Source organism: Helianthus annuus, chromosome 3, assembly GCF_002127325.2.
Source record: "Helianthus annuus cultivar XRQ/B chromosome 3, HanXRQr2.0-SUNRISE, whole genome shotgun sequence".
Taxonomy (NCBI): Eukaryota; Viridiplantae; Streptophyta; class Magnoliopsida; order Asterales; family Asteraceae; genus Helianthus; species Helianthus annuus.
The window spans coordinates 43074432-43086704 of NC_035435.2; the positions used below are offsets into that span (position 1 = coordinate 43074432).

General features: G+C 32.9%; 1 long non-coding RNA gene across 4 annotated transcripts in view; it reads left to right on the forward strand.

The window, feature by feature from the left end:
- LOC110942265 overlaps positions 1–11716 on the forward strand; it is a 61969-nt gene extending 50253 nt beyond the window's left edge. The window contains exons 1-9 of one of the 4 annotated variants that reach the window (XR_004889474.1): positions 7571–7679; positions 8047–8127; positions 8210–8345; positions 10133–10265; positions 10349–10740; positions 10823–10990; positions 11066–11214; positions 11280–11375; positions 11463–11716. This is a non-coding gene — a long non-coding RNA (uncharacterized LOC110942265). Of the gene's footprint in view, positions 1–7570; positions 7706–8046; positions 8346–10132; positions 10266–10348; positions 10741–10822; positions 10991–11065; positions 11215–11279; positions 11376–11462 lie in introns of those variants that run through there. The other 3 variants (XR_004889475.1, XR_002594705.2, XR_004889476.1) reach the window with 3 other exon arrangements.
- The last annotated feature ends 557 nt before the right edge of the window (positions 11717–12273 follow it).

Here is a 12273-nt window from a genome sequence, read left to right on the forward strand (position 1 = left end):
TGTAGACATGTATGCATGTATGTATGTAGGTATGCACGTATGTAGGAACGTACGTATGAATGTAGGTACGTAGGTTTGTAAGCAGTTATGTGTGAACGGATGCACATATGTAAGTATGTATGAAAGTATATACGCATGTATTCAATGAAATTGAGTATTGACGATAATAATAGTGTGCCTTGTGAACGAAGTGTAACGCAGGTACAATGAGAAAGTCTCACCACGGAATGTACGATCAAATGGAAAGCTGGGATGTAAAGAATTAACGGAACAAAAAGTAAACGTGAATAAATCTTGTATGTTTATAATGCGTACTAATGTTATGAATTTAATGTGGTGAGCGCAGGTAGTACGAGTCATGAGGATCATCAAGGAACAGAGATCGAGGATCGAGTCACTAGTGAGATTGTACGGGAACGTTGATGTATATAATGTAGTAAACATAAGCTATGTTTCTACTTAGTAAATAAGTCGATTGATGGATTTATGTGAAAGAGTTATGTTAAAGTTAATTTTTAAATAAGTTAAGGTGTTTATAATGAAAGAAAGTTTATGGCTTGAACTTCCGCTGCGACTTTTAGTCAAATACGTATTAGGGTCTTACAAGTTGGTATCAGAGCCCTGGTTTGAGGGAATCAAGTACGAGAAGGTAGGTACTTGAACTCAAACCTATGTGCTCTTGTGATAAGGAACCTGTACAATCCATGACTCGATCAAGATCTAAAGGTAGAAATGGTATGAAAACGTATATGTATGTATTCATATGGAGAAGCTAACGGTTTGCTATGTGCAAGGTAAGCTTAAAAGTTTGGAGAGGATGATCCGTGAATGCAGTCTAAGGTGGATGCTAAGGCAGTTAAGGATGCGAATGGACAGACGGACCCCAGATACACAATGTTGATATGTATGGGTACCGTTGTTAAAAGAAAAAGGAAGAAGTCTCCTTGGGAGGGTAAGTACTAAACGGAAGACAACGATATTGTCTTGGTAAAATTTTTTTTAAAAAAAAAATGTAGCACGAACTGAGACCCACTAATGCGGACATAAGGCGATGATTACCTGATGGCACGGAATTAGTATGTGAATTGCGCACCTGGCCAGTACGCAAGAAGCATATGACATTCGTGAGACCGTGGTAATTATCGCAGGTGTGTCCGTTAGAATTGGGTAGCAGGTGGGCGTGCGGGTGAAGTGGGTAGTAAGGCTCTCGGGAAATTGAGAGTACTATGTAGGAATGAAAAGTATGAGTGATAAAAATGAAGAATGTTGAATCCGTAAGAAAGTACGGATCAACAGGGTATAAATGAAATGTTTGAATCCGCGAGACGGATTCAAAGAATGAAAGGTGTAAAATGCAATGTTTGAATCCGCAAGATGGATTCAAGGAATGAAATGCAGAAAATGATATGTTTGAATCTGTGAGACGGATTCAGCACGTGTAATGAATGAAAGATGTGAATGGATGATGTAAGTGAAATGTTTAAATCCGCGAAAAGGATCTAAAGTACGAAAGGAAGAAAATGTATGAATGGTATGTTTGGAACCGCTAGACGGATTCAAAACATGAAAGCAATAAAAGGCATGAAGGTGACGTTTGAGTTCGCGGGACGGATTTAAAATATAAAAAGGATGAAATTAGTCCACATCACAATGTGTCGACAGTTTGACCGTGGTTGTGTCAAACGAGTCATACGGGTAAATGTAAAGTAATAAACAAAAGAATGATCGTAGTGGGCATGCAAACCTAAATTTTAAAGCGAAAGAAAGAAGTTCGAACAAGTTATGTGTTAAATGTGTTAGTAATTGACTCTTAGGAGTCATAATGAATTACGGGCTACGACCCGGATAATGATTTAAGTACGAACAAGAAGGGTAAGTTTTGTTAAGAATACCGAAATGATGTAATGAATGTCTTTGCAGGTAAGCATGAATGGAAAGAAGTATGAAGAGTACCTCAATACATCTATGGTAAGTAAGAAATGACAGTCCGACCTGGAAAGGTCAAACTGCAAAGGTTGATGAAATGAGGAACCAGAATAAAAGAATTTCATGTAAGGAATGAATTGCGAAATGTGTTAAAGTTTGTACGTAGGACGTTGAAAAAAAAAAGGAAATATAGGTGAGTAATCACCTAGTATAATGAATGCCCGAATGAAATGTGCTAACCGCTAAAATTTTAGATTATAATGTTAGGAACTATTGATGTGATGAAACCAAATGAATTGGTGGAAGGATGTGCACGGGCGAAAGCGCATTACGCGGATGAATGAAATCTAGCCTGGTATGGCTAGTACTCGGGAAGAATGCGGATCGGTCTGGGTTGCGGATCGTCAATTGATGATATGAGATGAGGTCAGTAAAAAGTTTAACTTATGTTAGATGAGTAAGAATTGGTATATCGAAAGTCTATGATATGCGTATAATGATACGTCGACCCTTCTATGAAGGTGAAATGTAAGTAGAAAGGACTTTAGTAACGGGATGATAGGATTTGCTCGTGGTGAGCAGAATGAAACAAGGTATATGATACAATAATAGAATGAAATAAATCACAAAAGTGAAAATGACACTAGTAAGGGCTCTGGATAAGTTTCTGACCGTTCCTGTGTTTGTGAAGGTAAAGTTTGCTTAATTTAAGAAAGTAGGGACAAAGCGTACAAGTATACTCAATTATGAGTAAAATTTTAGCCAAGATCGTGAATATATTCGTATTGTATTACGCACTCTAAATGAGTACAAAGAAAGGAGGGTAAGAGTAAGAATGAGCAAGGTTTCGGGGACGAAACCTCTTTTAAGGAGGGTAGATTTGTAACGCCCCAAAACTCGGGTCTAAATATTTTATTTGGACATTTTATTTGGTTGGCATAAGTAAGTAGGATTTATTAGTTAAGTGGGATATTTCACAAATAACCAAGCTATCTAACTTGGTTAGATAGTGTTGGCTATCAATTGAGAATGGAAAATAATGGGGGTTAAATAAATAAGAGAGAACATGAGGGACTAAGGTTGCCAAATATGAATCTGAATTTAATTAAAAAACAAAATCTCACACACACTAGATGGGTGTGTGCGTGAGAACGATCAGGGAGAAGAAAAAAGGGGTGAAACCCTAGTTCTCAAGAAAGCTTCAAATTGACAAGGAAATTAGGCTCAAATCCGATGCATGAACTCGTTTTCTTGATGATCTAGCCCTAACAAACATGTGGTAAGTTGTATTTTATGATTTGATGATCTTGCTATGAAGTGGGTTATGGTCAATCCATGAAATTGTATGAAATTGATCATGTAGATGTGTTAGAATCACATTATAGAACATGAACTATGCAAGATTCTAAGTAATTTGATGATTTTGGATGAAACCCACTTGTGGTAGTGAAGATGATGATATGGATAATCATGCATGTTCATTTGTTGTGTAAGATTGATGTATGATGTTGTATGTAATGAGTGATGGTCAGTTAATTTGGGTATAGTATGAAAATTACATGATTCTAGTGGAATTTGATGATCTTGATATGAGTTAGTAAGAATTTGCAAAGAATGCTTGTACATAATGTTTTGTTAGTAGTACATCCGCCAAGTGTTCGATGAAATGCCTAAGAGAGCAAAATTTGTGAAATTGTATGAAAGTTATGGGTAATTATGTATAGAAGGTGCTTATGGTGTAGCCATTAGCAAAATAATAAGTTAAGTATGCTTAAGGTGGAGTCATTATGAGAATTCGGATTTGAATGTATGGTTTGGTAAAATTATGCATTAGGAACTTGTACCTTATGTCCCAATGATGTAATGCTCGCCATATACTTTATGCATTTGATTCATGGTGATTGAGAGCAAATGTGTACGAATATGTGATGCGTAGTTTATTGATAAGTGATAATGTTGGAATTATGTCATGTACATATGTAAGATGATAATTTGATTGTGCGAATGTCGAACAATGCGGTTGTCGAATGTAGAGTTAAGAAAGCATAAGTATGTGTATATTGTGTAAGCGACTAGGCGATCATATAGTTGTATGTGTTATACGACATTATGTATGAAATTAATATGATGTCATTAATATGATCTAAGTGGTTGACAAATCATGTCGTATGCGTGTTAGTGGAAGTCAATGTAGATAAGAGTTGGAAAAATGTATGTTAATATGAATAAGTATAAATACTAACATTATTATGGCATGACGGCATGAAAGAATAGGAACCACACTAGCATGGACCAAGCATGGAAGGCCAACGGGTCAAGATGAGGCAAGGAAGCGGTTATGAACACGGATGCACAAGGTAAGTGATTTCCGTAATCACTTCGTAGTACAAGTAAGTAATAAAGTGTTGTAATGAATTAAATATGATGTTTGAGGTCAAATATGTGTTAAAGTCTTTCGTCGTAAATGATGGGTTTAAGGTTGACCAAAATGCCCATGATGGGTATTTTGGGGTAAACGAACTTAAAAGTGGTTTAGAAGCAAGTTATTCGATTAGAGTAATGTTTTGGACAAGTATGGAAGTGGGGATGATGGTTTGGTCAGTCATAGACCAATTAATGCGCGAATACCCTTAACGGGTCAAATAGTTAGAAAATAGTTAAGCCGAATATATGTAAGTTAAGGATTTCCGTAATCCGGAGGTAAGATTTTAAGTTCATATGATAGAATGTGAATTTACAAGCATGTAGGAAGAAACGGGAGGTCAAACGGGTAAACGGTTCAAAAGTTACGTGCGTTTTAGTGCGTACGGACGACGTAACGAACCTGCAGAAAACTGCAAAAAACTAGAGGGCGTCGCCGACGGGTAGGGTACCCAAAGGTGGGATCCTAAAGAATATGTAGTAATATGGTACCCAAAGGTGGGATCCTAAAGAACATGTAGTAATATGGTACCCAAAGGTGGGATCCTAAAGAATATGTAGTAATATGGTACCCAAAGGTGGGATCCTAAAGAATATGTAGTAATATGGTACCCAAAGGTGGGATCCTAAAGAACATGTAGTAATATGGTACCCAAAGGTGGGATCCTAAAGAACATGTAGTAATATGGTACCCAAAGGTGGGATCCTAAAGAATATGTAGTAATATGGTACCCAAAGGTGGGATCCTAAAGAACATGTAGTAATATGGTACCCAAAGGTGGGATCCTAAAGAATATGTAGTAATATGGTACCCAAAGGTGGGATCCTAAAGAATATGTAGTAATATGGTACCCAAAGGTGGGATCCTAAAGAATATGTAGTAATATGGTACCCAAAGGTGGGATCCTAAAGAACATGTAGTAATATGGTACCCAAAGGTGGGATCCTAAAGAATATGTAGTAATATGGTACCCAAAGGTGGGATCCTAAAGAATATGTAGTAATATGGTACCCAAAGGTGGGATCCTAAAGAATATGTAGTAATATGGTACCCAAAGGTGGGATCCTAAAGAATATGTAGTAATATGGTACCCAAAGGTGGGATCCTAAAGAATATGTAGTAATATGGTACCCAAAGGTGGGATCCTAAAGAATATGTAGTAATATGGTACCTAAATGTGGGATTCTAAGTTAAGAATTTCCTTAAGTAGATACGTATGAAGGTATGTATGTATGTATGTGTGAATATAAGTGGTATGTATGAATGAATGAATGTATGTATGTATGTAGGTGTGTATGTGGGTAGTATGTGTATGTGTATATATATATCCGAGTATGTACGAAAGTGTGTGCACGTATGTAGGGTTGTGAGAAGGCATGTAATAGGTATGTATGTAGACATGTATGCATGTATGTATGTAGGTATGCACGTATGTAGGAACGTACGTATGAATGTAGGTACGTAGGTTTGTAAGCAGTTATGTGTGAACGGATGCACATATGTAAGTATGTATGAAAGTATATACGCATGTATTCAATGAAATTGAGTATTGACGATAATAATAGTGTGCCTTGTGAACGAAGTGTAACGCAGGTACAATGAGAAAGTCTCACCACGGAATGTACGATCAAATGGAAAGCTGGGATGTAAAGAATTAACGGAACAAAAAGTAAACGTGAATAAATCTTGTATGTTTATAATGCGTACTAATGTTATGAATTTAATGTGGTGAGCGCAGGTAGTACGAGTCATGAGGATCATCAAGGAACAGAGATCGAGGATCGAGTCACTAGTGAGATTGTACGGGAACGTTGATGTATATAATGTAGTAAACATAAGCTATGTTTCTACTTAGTAAATAAGTCGATTGATGGATTTATGTGAAAGAGTTATGTTAAAGTTATTTTTTAAATAAGTTAAGGTGTTTATAATGAAAGAAAGTTTATGGCTTGAACTTCCGCTGCGACTTTTAGTCAAATACGTATTAGGGTCTTACATTGAAGCCATCTATTTTTTTAGGTTTTTCCTCTCTATCCTACTTAATTATAGATAATTAGTATTAATTAAAAGATAATTATAAAATTTAATTTAATATAAATTTAAACAATTCTTATAGGAGATAATATGATATTTTGAAATATTTATTAGATTTCAAATTATTTATCCTGAAATTAACAAAAGACGTATACTAAATGTAAATTAGTATAATGTAAATAATTTATTTATTTTATTAAACTAAAGTAGTTAAGGGTAGAACATATTTCATAAATGTTTATAAGGGGTAAACAAAAACATTAATCAATGTTCATTGGTTGTATACTTTTATTTTCGTGTTCAACTCTCAACTCAAATACGATATTCAGTATGTTTACGTGACATTTATAAGAATCATCACCGCAATCATCCCATCCATCATATATCGAGTATATCCGTTAATTTTTTTTAAAGATATAATTTTTTTTAGATTCATTCAACCCGTGTAATAAACGAGGTTTTTTAAAGATATAATATTTTTATTATTTACTATACAAAATTACATTTATGCAACACGTATACGCCAGGTTTTTTAAAATATAACTTTTTTTATTGTGTGGTATATAAAATTAGATTTATTCAATCCGTATAATACACAGGTTTTACAAAGATATAACAAGATATAACTTTTTATTGACTGGTATATAAAATTACATGTGTTCAACCCATACAATACATGAGGTTCTTAAAAATGTAACTTTTTTTCGTTATTTAATATATAAAATTAAATTAACTCAACCCGTACAATACACGAGGTTCTTAAAGATATAATTCTTTTATTATTTAATATATAAAATTACATTTATTCAATGTATGTAATAAACGAGATTTTTAAAGATATATTGTTTTATAATTTGATATATAAAATTATATTTATTCAACTCGTGTAATACACGAGGTTTTTAAATATATATTTTTTATTATTTTATATATAAAATTATATTTATTCAACCCGTATATTACACGGCGTTCTAACCTAGTTTATTATATATAATAAAAGTGGGATTTACGTTTTAGATTATTATTATTATGTAATGTATCTTGATAAATTTCTTTTTACATAGAGGGTGGAAAAGTAACAACCCTTTAAAATTTCACTGGACAGAGAAAAAATAAATAAATAAAAAAAACACTTTTATAAACGCTTAGCGGTGTGTTAAGGTCATATTTTCCAATTACTCTTTCGAAACCCTAGCCTCCGGCGATTTTGGCGATTCGCGCTCACGTTGCTTTCTTCCCCGTGGCGTTTATCTGTTCCGCTGCCACGGGTCTCTTTTACGATTCTTTCTCCTCTTTGGTACATCCTTTTATGTTAGAATAAAGGTTTTTACAAGTTTCGATTTTGTTAAATTGAACAGCGTTTGTTTATAGTTTTGGTTGCTTGTTAAATTCAACTGTAAGTATGAAGTCAAATCTGAATATGTTTAACAGTTCTTTATTCTTTTTTGAGAAAGCTTCGGTTTTGGGTCATAACCCACCCGATCTATGTTCACTGAATGTAATTATGTATTTAGATTGTTAATTTTTCACCCAAGAATGTGTTGTGCTTTCTGTCCAAGTGTCCATGTTGCAATTTCTGCCAAGCTACTAGTTTTTAAACTTACAAATGTGTATTGATAATTTTGCTTTCCAGCACTTATGATTTTTTTTTCTGAATTGTGTAGGAATGAAAGATTCTTGATTGGACACAAGTTGGTACATGTCTTAGTTGAGAAACAAAATTATGTATCATGCTACTCGTGAAGGTGAAAGTTTTTTTTTTTTTTTTTTTTTTTGGAGGAGATTCAATTTGTAGCTGATGATGATGATCCCGTCATTATAAAACAGAGGATCTGATACTCAATCACAAAAAAATGATAATAATGTGTGTTGCAAGTGGACTAGATTACCTTCATAATGATTCTGATAACAAAAAATGGAGCAACAACCGTGACATCAAGAGCTCTAACATTTGTCTACATATGTAAGTTGTCATTCAAATTCTAAAAGCTTTTATTTTGGTGGTGTAAATTTCATGTTTTTTGTGGTGTTTTATAATATAAAGCACCAAATAACAACATTACCCCATTATTAATTATTAAATAAACACAGCGCCAAAAAATAGATTACAAAGCACCATTAAATGTTTACAAGTTATGCACCTCTATAAAATTGATTTTTTGAGGCTTAAGGTTGTTAATAGCACCAAAATATACAATAAAATTGATTTTTTGGGGCTGAAACTTTTAGATAGCACCAAAATACTTGTATACGAAAATTCAAATTTAAATCGAAATCTAACTTCATCTTTATATGTATATGTTTGTTAGTATGTATGTATGATTTTTAGGTATAGTGATTCGAGAGGTTGAGTGTAATGGATGTAGGGTTTTATTTGAATTTTTAATCACTTGGATTGTCTGTGTAGTGAAGGCTAAGATTGCAATTATTCTTACTTCAAACAACTCCACTTCTGTCAATTGGAAGTTAGACTATTGTCTTTTTCCCTTTTTCAATCTTCTATAGTTAAAGATAAAAAACAAAGAAATTTAGAAAAAAAGCTTTAAAATATTACTTATGTTATTATGACATGCTACACATAACTTGAGGAACTGCTATTGACATTTGATGTACAGTGGGTTGGGCAATTTGACATCCTTTTTAATATGCATATATGTATGTGAGGTTAATGGAGATTGACAAACCTATTGTTTTAACCCACTTCTATTCCAATATATAAACTGCAGGTCACAAGAGCATGGTTAGCTCTGTTATTTCTAACTATAAGTTTTTTTTGGGCTTTTGTAAATACTATTTTAAGTCTGAATCTTTTCAGCTATGTATATTTTATGTTTGTATGTATATCTTTAGAGAACATTAAAAGAATTAATTAGGTATTAAATATAAGATGTGAAATTTGAGCTTATATACTACAGTGGGTAAAGGACTTTTTTAATCTTTCATATCATGATGGCCAAAACAGTTTCGTCATCTGAGAGTGTATTGCACATGTAAAACTATTACATTAAAAACATTTATACATCATTCTACAATTATGAGTCGATTATAATCACATGCGCGAGGATTTAGTTAAATTGTAGCTTTTAATATTTACTTTTAACTAGAATTACCACCCGCCGCAATGCGGCGGAGATTCATTAGTTATATATCATATTAGATGAAATGCAAATGTTTTTTACATGATCGCGAGCCTGTGTGTAAAACATAGACAAGAATAACTAAATCGATCCCTGACCCGCGCGTTGTGACAGACCTATAAAAGGAAAAAATAGACGCACTGCGATGGGCCTGTCAAACGGGGAAGTAGATGAAAAAACGTTGAACCACACATGCACGTTGCGGTGTGTTAACTCGGAAAATTTAGAACGAAACGTTAAACGGAAAATCTGCGAAAGATGTAAAGTACAAGAGATCAAAATTGAATGTAAAAAAGTGTTGGGGTTAAATTGTAAAAGATGAAAAACTTTGGGTTAAAAACAAAAAATAATCAAGGGGTTAAAATGCAAAACATGAAAACTTTTGAAGTAGAAGTGAAAAATCAAATTAGTTAAAGGGGTTAAATTACTAAAGATTGAAACTTTAGACTTAAATTGTCAAATATTGAAACTTTAAGGTTATAAATAAAAATTTCATTTTTTTTTTTTGAAAAACTCCCAAGGCTAATAATACAACTACTTTATGCATAAAGATGTTGCTTATTTATAGTTTTGTAATTTGTAATGTAATGTAATATTTATGGTTAAATTGTAGCTTCTGAACTGAGATACACCAAGCAAATCACTGGATCACGGTGTAAAACACTTCTTGAAGACGTTAAAAAAACGTAAAAGAAATACGTGAGCTTCTCTAAGAAAGTGTTCTATCTTGCACCATACTTAGCCGGGTAATATAAATTCCTCACCATACATACACATACGCGTACAATACATACATACTTAATATGTTCTATAATTTTTATTTTTGTAGTAAACATTGGTCACTTATAATTGTTTGCCCGGACTTCAAATTCGGCTATATTATTGATTCTATAAATGAATGGAAGACCCATAAAAATTACATGCTCGTCAAGATCATTGAAGAAGTTTTTAAGATTAATTTTAAGTGGGATACACCAAGCAAATCAAGTGCCTCGAGAATGGCCTCGAGTCACGGATCACCTTGTCATAAAAGTTCCTCGTCACAAACAAAAGCCAATGGCACCACGAAGATTTCAGATTATCGTGGTAGTTTATATTAATTTAGATTTATTTGTGCATTTTATAACACTTTTTTTGTTATCTTAGCTTGAAGTCGACCCATTTCTACAAATCCAACCTCCGGGATATGTAATGCAATCTCAAGGCAGTTATATGAGTTTGGTAACTAATTAAAGACTTGTTTCTATAAGAATCCAATATTTATGTGTGTATTGAATTTACTAACTTTGTCACATTTTTTTAGGCATTTCTTTGAGTCGCCCAATTCTAGGTGTACTTTTTTCAATCCACAAATTCACAAAAAGTCACTGGGTCACGGTGTAAAACACTTCTTGAAGACGTTAAAAAACGTAAAAGAAATGTGTGAGCTTCATTCTAAAAAAGTGTTCTATCTTGCACCATACTTAGCCGGGTAATATAAATTCCTCACCACACATACACATACAATATACATACTTAATATGTTCTATAATTTTTATTTTTGTAGTAAACATTGGTCACTTATAATTGTTTGCCCGGACTTCAAATTCGGCTATATTGTTGATTCTATAAATGAAGAGAAGACCCATAAAAATTACATGCTCGTCAAGATCGTTGAAGTAGTTTTTAAGATTAATTTCAAGTGGCACGTCACAGGTATGTGAATACTTTATTTATTTAAAATAGTCTAGTCAAAGTAATTCATTGTGAATATGATGCAGCGCAAACAACAGAAAGACAATTAGGAATGTGGGTATATGGTAATCAAACATATGAAAGAGTTTATCGACTCTATACAACATGATTTGGTTAACCGAGTGAGTTTTCGTAAATATTCATAAACAAGTTTATTGCATTAAATTATATATATTTGAAATCTAACTTTTGTATTTATTTGTTTTTAGCTTTGGAATAAAGAAGGGTATTTTGAAGAATCTCAAATTGAGAATTTAGTGGTAGATTTAATGTCGGGATTTATTAAAAGGATGCTTTGATCTTGTAAGCATTAGTTTGTGTTTCAGACTTTTGTGATTCCGTATACTTGAACGGGTTGTAGGGTTGTTTAATACTAGTTAACTTTTGTCGTGAGCATGTGCATTTGTGTGTAATTGGAATTATATTGGGAAATAATACTAAAAATTCTGGAATTCTGCAAAAATATTAAAAATTTATATTTTTTTCTTGTCTTATTTTTTGGTGCTATGGAGATTTGTTTTTTGGTGCTATGCAGATTTGTTATTATTTGACACGTGTTAATTCTATGTTAATTTTTTGGTGGTATGTTTAAAGATTTAGTGGTGCATATTATTGATTTTTTGGTGGTGTGTTTGGAGATTTAATGGTGTTGTTATTATGGTATAAGATAAAATACAGCACCAAAAAAGTTATTTTATACTAGTGAAATTTCTTAGTATATACTTAAAAAATTGATGACAAAACTTTATTGTCATTAAAATTTTTTGACTTGGTTAAAATTTCAATCTCTTTACTTGAATGATTTACGGCATGTCATTCTTTTGTTTATTAGTAAAACTATAGCTATGAGCCTATGACGAAAAAGAGGTAAACATTTTTCGAAAGAAATATACAGAGGAGGATTATAAAGTTTATGAAAATATACAGAGGAGGATTATAAAGTTTATGAAAATAATCGTCCGGTGGGTGCTAGCATGCCTAATTATAGGTCATAGGTACACGGTGTTTTATACTTGTATA